We start from the raw sequence: 14,100 nt of genomic DNA, 5'->3' as shown, positions 1-14,100 counted from the left end.
TTGCTCAGTTCCACTACTACTCCAGTTCTATCTCCCACAATTTTCTCTATCTATCCACACTTGTCACTCCTAACATACCCCTCAAAATCTTCATCTCAAAAACATTTAATTTCCTTCTCAAATCTGCATTCGGAAATTAATATCAGGATAGATAAGAAAATATTCAAAATGTTGTGCTTGGAGACTTGTATAAGTTTTAAATGCATCAAAACAGCCTGAAAAATAGTGCAAAGACATTAGCAGCAGCATACTTCCAAAAAAAGAGTTGAGAAATACATTTTTTTCTATACACGGGGAAGATTTATATCTTTTCACATAGTTTTATTTATTTGTTAAAAGTGGTGAATTCCCTTGGGAATAACAGGAATTATCCACCTATATTAATTAAAAAGTTGTATATTTGTTTTCGGAATTAATAGCAAGGAAGAAAGGACTTTTGGCCAGGTTGATTGCTTTATATTAGATGACGATCATAACACTGGGAAATAAGAACAAGGGGGCATGAGATTTAAAGCATAGATTGAGGACAGGGGACATATTATTAAAAATGTATGATTATTTCTGAAGGTGTGGAGAAAGAGGGAAGGCGTGCCGAAAGAAACATTAGAGAAAAGGAAGTACAGGTAGTTCGCTGATATGGAGAAGTATTTAACACACGTGGTCCTGTTCTAAATTTACAACTTATGTTGTGTCGATTCTTCTGATGGAGAACTGAAGCCTTGCTCTTCTTCCTACTTCCTTTCAACCTTAGAGTTCCCTATTTATAGCCACCAGACATGTGAGAATGTTAGGTGCGCCGCTACAATCCTTTTACAGTTCTCGTACTGGATTTTTATTACATTGGGCGCAAAGATTGGTTGCGTGTAATAAAGTAAAATTTTGTCTCTAGAAAAATTGGTATGTTCTTCTTTTTTAAAGTTTTTTTCTTATCATCAGATGTTGTGGAAAAATGAGTATTCTTTGAGGCAGGATTAAATTGGTGCCCAATGATTTTGTTGCAACATTCGTATCCTGAAGAAGATCTTGGGAATATATTTTGGCTTCCAGACTCAGTCAACATTAGTAAACCACCCAAATAAGTCTAAAATGACTAACCTTTCTGGTTCAATTTTGGCAATTTATTCAGAACTTTGTGGATATTCATTTCTTAGTTGTCTGATAAATAGCTAATAAAAAATAAAATGAAATAAAAATTGACTATATCATCACCACTCTAAACAAGCACACACAACTATAAACACTTTTCAATTTGTGCAATACATTTATGATACATAAGGTTTTATATTCATGTATTATTTTTTTATTCGCAGTTTGGACAATATTGTTGTTTATGCAATTGCTCTATTATCCCTAGTACTATAACCACTACATTGTAAATATTACCAATCTATCAAGTCAAGTCAAGTTATGTTTATTTGTATAGTCCTTAATCACAAAGAGTCTCAAAGGGCTACACAGACCACAGGTTATTGCAAACAACATTATTATTACACCATCCCCTGATCTAAAACCTACATGAGGGCAAGGAAAAACTCAAAAACCTCAACATGAGGAAGATGAAGAAACCTTGAGAAGGGACTGCACATGCGGTAATCCCCTTCCAGGATGACCAGGTTGCAACGGATGTTGTAATAACAAATAATACACAGATATTGTCAACATGAAATATCGGTCATTCAAAAGTTTTAGAATAGAAGTGTGTTTTAAGCCTGGATTTAAACAGTTGCACTGAGGTTGGAGATAGAATCTCAGGGGGAAAATGAATGAATCAAAATATATATATATATATATATACATATATTTTTATTTTGTATTATTTTTAAAATCTTATTGCATGTTTATCCAGGAGTGCCAAGTCTAATCTCGTTGCAAACATTGTATTCTATGTTGTAATAAATGACAACTGGGACTCAATGGTGTGCCGTGCATTGCACACCTAGGCTTCCAGTTGGCTGAATATATCCAACCCTCAATAACTATTTTATGGCTATAAAACATTTGCTGCAACTACAGCTGTGACACATATAATAAAGAATCAATAATAACCTCATAGAATTACAATATTATTTAGGAATATTGCCACATTTTACTCACCAGAAATGTATTTTATTTGTTCACAAAATCCATCCTCCTTTCTTTCCTCAAGAAGATTTCAATCAGTTTTTTGCTTAGATTATCTGTGAGTTTTATTTCCATCAACAAATACTTTTCTATCGCCATGGAAGATAATGCTGAAAGTTGAGCCTGTCCTGTTGTTTTTCTGGCATACATTTTTATTTGATTTAGGGCTGAAAATGTCCATTCGACAAAAGCAGTGGACACAGGGATATTTGTTTTCATCTTTTCTTTACGATGCTTCCGTTGCCGCCCTATAGCCGATCACAGTTTGTGAAACCGCTGACATTTTCTGATTGCTAGAAGGCCCTGGCCTGCCAACTCGGAATCTGATTGGCTAAACCAGCAGCTTTATTCTGACTTATTTCATGCCTTAAACGCTGACTGCGAAGGCCTCCAGAAATATAACTCACGGTGGCAACAAGTAATAGCTAAAATGTGATTGTTTAAATGCTTAATATGAAAGCAAACATTTGGAATCAGCACAACCAGAGGAGAAGCAAAGAAATGAAGCTGACAGACAATTTGAAATTATTTAACAAGTATTATTGGACAAAATATAATTAACATCATATGGTTCCGATATTTTTAGCCTCGCAGAGAAGGCCTTGCAGGCCTGGATGGACTACCACTGCTTAGACTATTCTATTCTATTCTATTCTATTCTATTCTATTCCTGAATTCCTTACAATAAAAACTGGCATATGAAGCCCCTGAAAGTCAGAAAAACCAAGAACAAAAAAATAAAATTCAAACTCACGAAAAGTCAGCCATTTTGTTTTGAAGCTGCAATGTTTTTGGGTCACTGCTGGCATTTGTAAGGGCCTCTCACACAGACTACATAAATGTTTTGTGGCTCCAACTGCCTTAATACAACACACAATAAGTCTTATTGTTTGATCAAATCTGCAAACAAATTAATTATTTGTCTATACTTCAGTTCACCGGCTCACTTAGCATCCTCCATAGCAGGTGTCCTGCCCTTGGGCCGAGGTCCGAGGTGCGCCCCTAGCGACACGTTGACGAGCATCTGACGGCAGCCAATAGGAGACGCGTGTGCAGCCAGTTTCCCTAAAATGAGCTGCTGATTGGTCGCTAGGGGCGTTACCTGGGCCATCTCTCTGCTGTGTGTTGCTCGGTGCGGTGGTGCTTTCAGCCGGAGCGAGGAGACGAGACAGACTGACGGATGAAAACAAGCCGGACAAACCGAACAAAAACAGGCTGAAAATGTCCTCAGCGAGTGAACAAATTGACAACAAGGAGGTAGAGTTTGGATTTAATGTCGTATTGTGGCTTTTGACGCGTGTGTTTGTCTTGCCGCACAAAGGCGGAGGAGTGCGATGTTTTGATGAAAGATGTGACGACCAAAGGGGTTCTGGGCTAGCTTGGTGGCTAACGATTTAGCTTCCAACATGGCTCATATTACGAAAAAAAAACCCCACGTATTTATGTATAACATGTATGCCACCTGCACGGTAAATGGTGGCAGCCTGCTCTAAGAGGAAGGCACCTCATTTTATCGATAACCATAATAGTACCTGTGACAATAGCTGCCAAATTAGCATTGCTATATGCTAGATTGTGTTCGGAGATAAAGGTTGTCATTACAAATAAACAAATATAAATGAGCTAGGCTGTCAACTAAAAACATTTAAGTTGAAGTTAATTTTTATGTAAACATGTTGTGACAAGTGCAGTGAGGTGGTGTGAAAGGAGGATTGTTGTTTCACTGACAGCTGGACAACATTAAAATTTCATTGAAATTGACGTTACAGCTTGCTCACTAGAAAATGACAAAAAAAAAGGAAATATAAAATGTTTTCCGGATATTATGCCAAAGCATACAGTGGTACCTCTACTTACAAATTTAATCTGTCCTAGGAGTAACTTCATAACCTGAAAACTTTGTAAGTAGAGACACATTTTGATCTGTTCCAAGCCCCGCAAAAGTACAATATGATATTCTTTAAATCAATCATAAAAGAGCATCAGAACATGAAAGAAATATATGTTGAAATAAAATTACCGTAGAATAAACTTAAAATGAGAGGTACATAATGTAAAAAAAACAAAGAAGATACTCATTTACCTTTTTTGCTTTGCGTTTCTTGAAAAACTGATCCAACGATGTCTGTCGGTTTTGACAATCTGTCGGAATTGTGCGAGGCAGAGACATCATAAGGAGCAATAGCCCGACTTGTCGACACTTTTTCCGGGTGTTTCCTTTTTCACAAATTCTGAAACTTCGTGGAATTTTGCTAAAATGTCTTTCATTTTAATTTTTGCCTGCGTCCTCCTCCTCGCCATCTTGCCCTTCTCCTCCTTGTCTCTGAACTTCAAACTGTTATGGTGACTCAAAGAGCATGCTGGGATAACGCATATACAATCGGTTGTCAGGCAGATTTCAAGCAATAGCTAGTTTGTTTACGTTCAGAAAAACCCAAGCAACGGGTATTGTACCGTATTTTTGACTTCATATCCTAGAACGCCTTTGTAACTAAAGGCAATATTTTCCCGTTCAGGTACTTTGTAACCTGAAACTTTCGTATCTAAAGACATTTTTAGTTAGAGGTACCACTGTATCTAAGAATATTGCCTGCCTTATTTAATTTGATGTTGATTATGAAATAAAAAAATTATGACAAATGCCGTGAGGGGTTGTGGAGTGATAAGGTTATTTCATTGACAGCTTGAAAACATTCAAACTTATTCGAAATTGACCTTAAAGCCTGCCCATTCTAAAACTATGAAACATAAATATGAAAAAGTAAACAAAAGTACTCTGCAATAGAAATGTTAAAAGCCTGCCTTGAAGCATTATTGGAAATGATAAAATAGAATAGAATTGTCTTTGTCATAGAGAGGGATGCGTGCGGCCAGGTTGTAGTTGCCCAAGACACACCACACGAAGTGGCGCCTTTAATAACCTAGCGGTAAAGGGATCCATCAACCGTGAACCAAGTGGTACATTATTTACAACAAGATTAGACATCACACTCAAGAATAAACTAACAATAAAAGACTAAAAAAATATAAAAAAGGATGGTAGAGAGTATTATGTTGAATAGGCAATATTCTCAATGCTTGTATACAGGCTTTAGGTGTGCATTGGAAAAATAGTAAAATTAAAAATTGTTTATTTAGATTACAGCCTGCGTTCTAGAAAATTGAGAAAAAAAGTAAATATAACATGTAATATCGATATGATGTCAAAGCATATCTAAGGATTTTGCTTGCCTTGAAAGATCATAGAAAATGGGAAAATAGAATTGAATTGTCTTTATTGTTATCGTAGACATTGTTTACCACAAGATTAAATGTGGCACTCCAACATAAATATGTAATAATATACGAAAATAACACAATAAAATGATATTAAAGACGGTTAGGTTAGATATGGAATATTCACAATGCTTACATACTGTTTCTTGGGGGGGGGGCATATTGTCGAGGGCGTGGTTTTGGCATGAGCAGACACCAATATCGAGCAAACATTGTTTTATTCCTACTAATATTATGTGATAGGGGCACCATTTACTGTTGCGTGCCTTGGGCAAGTACAGCCTGGTGGCGCACATCCCTCCTGGCCAACATATGTTTCTAAAGGTTCAACTGACAAAAAAAAAAAAAAAATTAAAACTAAAAAATGAAATTATAAAAATATTAATAATATTAATAATAAATTCAAAATACATACATACATTTAAACAAAACAAAAAAAAACCTTCAACTGACAAGAAAATAAAATGGATAAAAATTATTATAAAAAATGTCAAAAAATACATACACAAAAGGAAAATAAAAGTGTGTGTGTGTGTGTGTGTGTGTGTGTGTGTGTGTGTGTGTGTGTGTGTGTGTGTGTGTGTGTGTGTGTGTGTGTGTAGGTAAGGGTAAAGCACATTGTAAAGCGCTTTTGGAGGTCTTCAATGACTTGAGCAGTGCTCTATAAATTCAGACCATTTACCAACTATCACTTTAAAAAAATCTCTATATTCCCACTAAATCCCCTGCCTACTGCCTGAAGATGGAAAAAAGGATGGATGGATAGGTTTTATACGCATTATTCACTTTAAGTTGTAAGTGCATTGGAAAAATAATGCAATGAAAAATTGTTTTCTGTTTTTGACATTTTATTTCAGCACAGCACAACAACAACAACCAATAATTAACAAAAGAAAACAACAAAATATTTTTACACAAACAACTGTACAATGTACTTATAAAATAAATACTAATATGTTTAAGGGAGTAGGTTAAAGCAAAATATTTTAAGTGCCTACCCCTATTCATTTCTTTCTTGTTGGAAAGACATGTTCAAAATTAAAACAAGAAAACAAAACCCTACCCCACTGAGAGGAAATCTAAAAGATGAAATAATAAAAGAAAATTTTAGGCCTGCAACTGTACTGCTAGCGACTCCTATAACATGTAATACAGTGGAACCTCGGTTCTCGACCATAATCCGTTCCAGAACCCTGTTTGAAAACCGATTTGTTCGATCACCGAAATCATTTTTCCCATTAAAAATAATGTAAATCGTTTTAATCCGTTCTAACACCCTGAATGTTTACCTTGAATGTTTAACGTTAACATAAAGCTAACCCAGGCTAATCGTATGTCCGCGTTATCGTAATCTTCCGTACGAAAGATTACGCTAACATGAACGTGTAAAAATTAAAAAATCAGGTCGTTTACAAGTCATTTAGCACCTGGGTCTCCGCAAGTGGTGAGCGGTTCATTGGAAAGGGGGCTCCGTTCCAACACCCTGAAAGTTGGGCTCCGTTCCAACACCCTGAATGTTTATCATGAATGTTCAACGTAAACATAAAGCTAACCCAGGCTAATCATACGTTCGCGTTATCGTAATCTTCCGTACGAAAGATTAGGCTAACATGAACGTGTAAAAATAAAAAAAAAAAGGATAAAGAAAAGAATTATGAATAGGATTTCTTACCTTTGTGGTGGTCAGCAGAAGGCGCAGGTGGACAGTGGTGTATTCCATAGCAAGATCAGACACTCGCACACCTCCTTCATATTTTGCTATTATTTCTTTCTTAAATGCAATAGTTGTACGCACTACTTTTCTTTTTTCACCAGTAGCAACTTTGCTGCTTGCACTGATTTTCTTCGGAGGCATAATTAGGGGCTAAAACACTTTGTACACCTATGTTAAAAGCGAAAGCAAAACGAAGCACGTCCGCACGCAATAACTACACCCGTACGCCGCTCAGCATCACACCCTAGCGTACGCACTCACGCATTACCGGCGTTCGAACTCCGATTTTTTTGACCGAACAGCGAAGCAAGAATTTCTCAAAATTTTTGGTCGGACTCCAATTTGTTCGAACTGATAGGCGTTCGAAAACCGAGGTTCCACTTTACTTGGAAAAAGAAACTCTTGATATGTTCATTTTCTTGAGCATATTTATCGAAAATGTGCAAGGAATATCACTTTTTAAAAAAAATTGATATGAATCAATGAAATGACATTGGCGGCAACATTGTGCAAAAAAAGAATGAATAAATAAAACCTGAATATCGAATTCTGGGATGGGCTCCAGCACCCCCGCGACCCTACTGAGGATAAGCGGTGCAGATAATGGATGGATGGATGGATGAATATCGAATTGTCTATACATTGACAAACAATGTTTTGGTCTTGTGTTTGATAACCATAACAAATAAGCCTCAACCACTGCCTTAGACAAAAGTGACAGTCTACTTCTGTATTTCTCCAAGTCCTTAAATGATTTTTTTTAACAAAAAAAATGCAGTAAAAATAAAATACAAGCTAAAAAAAAAGAGAAAGAAAAAGAGTTGTTTGTAAATTAAGTGGAAGCATTGGTCACTTGAACCAGTTCAGGATGACCCCTGCCCATTTGCCGAAGATAGCTGGGTTGGACTCCAGCGCCCCCGCGACCCTACTGAGGATAAGTGGTGCAGATAATGGATGACATTGGTCACTTGCCAAAGGAGAGCAGTAAGAAGAACAAGAATTAATATACTCCTTAATGTTCATATAAATACAATAAACAATAATTTATGTAAAATAAAATAAAAATACAAAGAAAAAAGAAACCATACTTACTATAAAATATCTAGAAGTTAACAGAGACGTGTTTATTTTAAACATGATTTTTTTTTTAACCACACATTATATATAATTTATAATGGCCATAAAATTTGAAACCATTTTTTTTTTATCCCATGACAAAGCCATTTAAGGTACATTTTGTATTTCTAGCAGTGTCAACAAAATCATAGAAATTGAGGATATTTTGTTTAAAAAATGATAAGTTAGTTGGTTCTAAATGAGTCCAATTAGTAATTTGTATGGCATCTCATAAAGAAATGTATTATTATTTTCCACTAAATCACACGATAAAAATGGGTACGAATCAATTCTGTACTAGCATTAAAGTTGTAGATTTCTGATGACTTGATGCGTAAAACTTTTTTTGTGTATTGCTAGGTCATGGCAATTTTTTTCTTTTTTTACCAAATTTTATTTTGTGAACTAAAACTAAACAAAAAATATAAATATTGGTTTTAATGACCTACTCAAAAACTAAAATGAAAATTTATTTGGGTTTTTTGGCCATGGTCTTTTTAGACTTAGTTGTGGATTCACAGCAAACTATTTCTAATTAAAAATCTTATCAGATCACGATTAAAAAAAAAACACTGTTAGCTGGAAAACACACGATTGCTTTTTTTTCCCTGTTCACATCCTATGAAGGTAAAACATTAATAATGCTAGAGATATTTTGACAAATGTTTGCATAATTGGTTCATTTTTGACACATATTTGACTCTTATTACAGACAAATGACAAAAAAAAACATTTTTTTGATTCTCTTAATTATTTATGTTCCATTCTTTTTCTTTTGTAGGACTTCAGAGGTTGAGTGCCACCAGGATCAAAACTAAAAGAACAAAACCCTGGACCACCATGTTGTGAACTTGACACCTCTTTTCCATTGTTGCTGTGGACATCACCTGACACTACGTAGCCACTGGCTTCCATGGTGTAGTCTTTCTCCCAGGCAAGTCTAAGCAGACACGTACACGCATACGAGTGTCAGAATTCAACCCCTCATAATTTTACTTACATTTCTTTTTTTCCTTGTATTTTTTCTACTGTTATTTAGTGTAAAGAAATGTAATTTAAGGACATTTAGAGCAGGAAGAAGTAATGTGGTACTCACAGGTACTAGGTAGCCCCCTGAGAATACCTGAGCAGCTCGCAGACCGGTTCTGAAAATAGCTCACCAGTGATAGCTCATTGGGATTTTCTAGGAAATTTGATTTCAAACTATCGTAACAAAATCATTGACATGATGAGTGTCTTTAAATGCATGATTTATTTCAATTCCCTATTGAAATAAGCGTAGACAACAAACACTTTGGCCTTAAATATGGTGCAGCTTTTTTTTCCTTTCTTGTGACTTAAAGGAAAATGGCATGCTGCCGTTTTCCACAATGCATGCACTCTAAATAAAAAACACTGCAGTGTTGTCTGGAAACATTTACAACACCCCTTTAGTGGAGAAATGAGTTGATAGATTTTCCAACATTATTCATATAATACAAAAAGGGCATAAAAGGAAGTTAAAGAGTACTTTATCTAAAATTTACATCATACTCATATATTATGTAGCCAAATTGAGCAGCAATAGTTATCTGGGCAGCATGGCGGCAAAGTGGTTAGCGCGTGTGTGGCACAGTTCTGAGGTCATGAGATCAAACCTCCTGTGTGGAGTTTGCATGTTGTCCCTGTGTTTCCGTGGGTTTACTCCGTGCACTCCGGTTTCCTCCCAAATTCCAAAATCAGGCACGTTAGGCTAATTGGCTGGTCCAAATTGTCCCTAGGTGTGAATGAGCAAGCGAAATGTCTGCCCCTGTGTGCCCTGTAACTGGCTGTCAACCAGTTGAGGGTGTCCCCTGCCCATTGCCATTCATTTTTATGACTGATTAAACTTGCAACTTTAAATTCGTTGCATCTCTTTCATTCCTAAATTCGATTGTGCAGCTTTTAATCAGGTGTGCTCTGTAGTCCAGAATTTACTGTAATTTATGTATATAAACCACTCAGTACACCTATAGCAGGCGTTTTCAGCTTTAGAGACTTTTGCTGTTTACAAACATAAATAACCTTTTTTTTTCACCTGGCTAAGTATTGGTTCTGCAATTTAGGATTTTAATTGTCATGAAAATGACTGTTTATTTCCTGGGGCACTCCAAATTACATTTCCATTGTATGCCAAGTTCATACAAGAATATTCTATTAGAAAATCTGCCATTTTCACTTAAAATGAAGATTTTTATTTTATGTTTAACATTTTTTGAAGATTATTTCAATCGAAATGAATAAAAACGTCATTTCGAACATTATAAAATGAAAACAGGACAAAAACAATGATTCAACAACAAAAATAATATTACCATAACATGTACGAAAAGGGGTAGTAAGGAGCAGACGCTTATTTTCCCTAGTCCTTCATCTTCCCTATTAATTACATTTTACAGATAGCTCCTCTTTTCTTCCTCTGAGTCTGAATACATTTAACCTTGACAATAAATGCGTTAGGATTAGAATTGACTCAAGAGGGCGCCATTGCTGTGTGGAGGATTTTCATCAGTTTCTTGGTGGAAGTAATCCACTGTGTGTAAAAGGAAACTTAACACTCGTGAGCACAAATGCATAATTTTTCAAAAGTAAGCTGAAAATATTTTTATAAAATGTCTCAGAAAAAGTACGGATATGCACTCAAAAACCTAAATTTAAAATATTGACTCAAGTAAATATACCAGTATACTATACACAGGTACATATTTGTACCTGTCACTTAATACCTGTGAATGTGTGTCATTGACATCAATTCAACCTGCATTGCTATGTCATCCAACATAAACAGTTTGTCATTTGTTGCTCTGAGGGATTTGCCGTTATGAATTTCACCTGTCAACCTCGTGAACTCTTGAACTAGAATCTTGATGATATCCCTAAGCCAGAAGTCATCTTGTTTATGTGATATTTACTCACAGTAAACTCACAACACCACGGTCCACATTTAAAGTCAAAACTCTGTTTTTGCGTCAACATACTGAAGGTAATTATGAACCCGGCTTCATTTTTTGAACAGCATCCTTGTTTGCATCAATATTTTTGCGGTGACGTTGAAAAATAATCGTTTCCCTTAGGTGAACAGGTTTGCTCTTTCAGCATTCTACCACTTATAAATGACATACTGTTTGCGAGTTGAAGTGCCAAAAAAAGGAAAAGAAAGAAAAACACTTAGGAGTTGCCAACTATTCGGTAGAGGCTAAAGCAGAGAAACCACTCTTTGTGAGGCTTTCACCAGAAACCTGTTGAACAAGCTGTACACTGTACAGCCTGGCTTCATGACTTCTACCTTTTGAGCTTCACGGGACCATTACGTCAGTTGAATAAGATGACACTTGCCACTTGGAAAAAAAAGCTGCTGATGGAGTTACTGCCACCGTCGCCCTTTTTCTTCTCTCTAAGCTTTTAACCCCAATACATCAAGACCGGTTACATGCAGGCAATAATCCAGTTGAAAATTAAAAACACTATTGGATTTCTTTAGCAATATGAATTAATCTTTTATAAGCCTAGAGACAAACTAATAGGCCCATATATATGCCGTTTGCCAGATTTCCAATTACAATTCAGAAGCGGGAGTGAAGTCACCACACAAATAGACGACGTTTCCGCATTTAAATAGAGGATGATTTCATTCATGTCTCTTACTAAATTCAACAAAGTTCAATATTTATTTTCTCCGTGCTTTAAAAGTGAGCTCCATTGCTGCGTCTCATGGTATAGACTTTCACTATACAGTATTTGGGCAGATAGAACTGTGACATCCACTATATAGATTGATGCTCATGTGGCATTTTTTCAGTGGGGGCAGAAAATAAAAAGAAAAACATCCCAGTAAAATCAATCCGTACACAAAAGGTGTACTAAACTCCTTTGGTACATAAATAAAAAAAACTTGGATGAGGAAAAATGACCCAAATTCGTACACATGCACAACCATCGGAAAATGAAAGGACTAACCCAACAGTTGCAATTGAAATATGCGCTGTATGGCTAAAACCTACATTGGATTATCGTGCGTGCTTACATATGTCCACATAATCAAAATACTGTAAAAGTATAGTTTACTTAAACGTACGCTATTACCGTAAAATTCAAACTATAGAGCACATCTGATTATAAGCGGCACCCAGTAAATTTTAAAGGAAAGAAGATGGTATACATACATAAGCTGCACCTGACATGTGCCCACATTGAAACATAAGATATTTACAAAGAAAGACAGTTAACTGAATAATAATGTACGGTACCTTAATCCCTTTACGTTCTGACGGCTTGCAGTGGGCCGCCGGACTTTTGATAAACAAATACGTGTCTGTACTCACTGAAATACTTCATGCCACATATCATTGGAAAGCTTAAACATTTGGGATTCATGATATGATGACCGTTTCAAAATATACTTATCAGAGAACCATCACAATCAATCTTAAACAAGATACCTGAAAACTATGGAGACTAACTTGTGGATTCACAGCAAACTCACCACTGGCCATCTTCAACTTTGAATATCCGCAACTTTGAATGTGGCTTTGTTACCTCATGGACAATCCATAGAATCCAACTGTGACAAATATTTACTCCAAAACATACAATAATGCCGACAGAAATCGCCTTATACATTTCTGCTTCGTGGATGTTGCTTCTTGTACTTATTTTGTTTCGCCACACTATTTCCGTTTCCAAATAAACAGATTCGTAAAATTATTCCCAACATGGTAGTTAGCCCTCCTTTTTCGATTGACACCTTTTCCATGATGAGGGTCTGTTCATGCATGTATTTTTGTCGCAAAGTGCGAAGTTACATTAAACTTGCATCTTCCTTGACACATACATTCCACCTGTGTCACTCTTACCATTACTGCTCGGGCGCCTCTTTTGGCGCAAATGAGCCGCATCATTGCATAAGCCGCTTGGTTGAAAAAAAGTCATGGCTTATAGTCTTTTTATTTTGGTTTTTAATGATTGCAGGACCAATTTCTTGGAGCCAATTCAACCAGACAGTGTTATTCATGGTGCACATATTTTACATAGTCAATGTACCCATAACTTTTTTAGTACTAGCCAGCAAGATTTTCTTGTCCAGCCCTAGATGTGGCCATCAGAAGAAATACTTTGGATTATCCTGAGCAAAGTTGACCTGTTGGGGTATGACACACTGACTAATCAGGTCGAGCTAAGCAAGTAGAGCAGCTTGTCACAAGACGGATTGCACAAAATAATCAAAGCCAGTCTGACAAACTGCCATTAACTGATTGCACCCGTGAGCACGTCTTCATTTAATGACATGCAATTGTCAGTCGGCCAACAGAAGTGATAATAATAATAATAATGATAGTAGTGCGTGTATAAGTTGTCCCACACCACACCTTTACACCTTTTCCTGCTTCTGTACATAACATTTAATTTGATTTATTTGACAAGCCAAAGGCGTTCACAAATACACTTGGAAAATTGAATGCTTGTATTAAATATGTAATCCCCCAAACAGTTTTACATGACACACTTGCTTACATTTTGATCAATTTGGAATATTTTTTGATCAGATGTCTGCATCATTAGTTTTATCCAAACACTCTCTGGATGTTCTTTTCTTTTGACATTTTTGCCTGAGAATCTGTTTTATAGACGTTTTTTTCCTTTTTTGTTAGGAATGGGGTGCTGTTGTAGAGGTCCTTGACTGCACTGTGTAATTCTGTCCTGAAGGTTCGATTATAGGTGTATTAATTCCCATTTGTAGTGGTCCCATTGCTTGAGGTAGCACATTTAGATATGAAATAAACACGGAAGGGTATTTTCTTCATTTACAGATTACATTGAGACTTTTTTGTTTGTTTTAATTTATAATATTTATTATT

This window comes from Urocampus carinirostris, chromosome 17 (assembly GCF_059441175.1).
Source record: "Urocampus carinirostris isolate Australia breed hairy pipefish chromosome 17, RoL_Ucar_1.0, whole genome shotgun sequence".
NCBI lineage: Eukaryota > Metazoa > Chordata > Actinopteri > Syngnathiformes > Syngnathidae > Urocampus > Urocampus carinirostris.
This window is presented reverse-complemented; position numbering follows the sequence as displayed.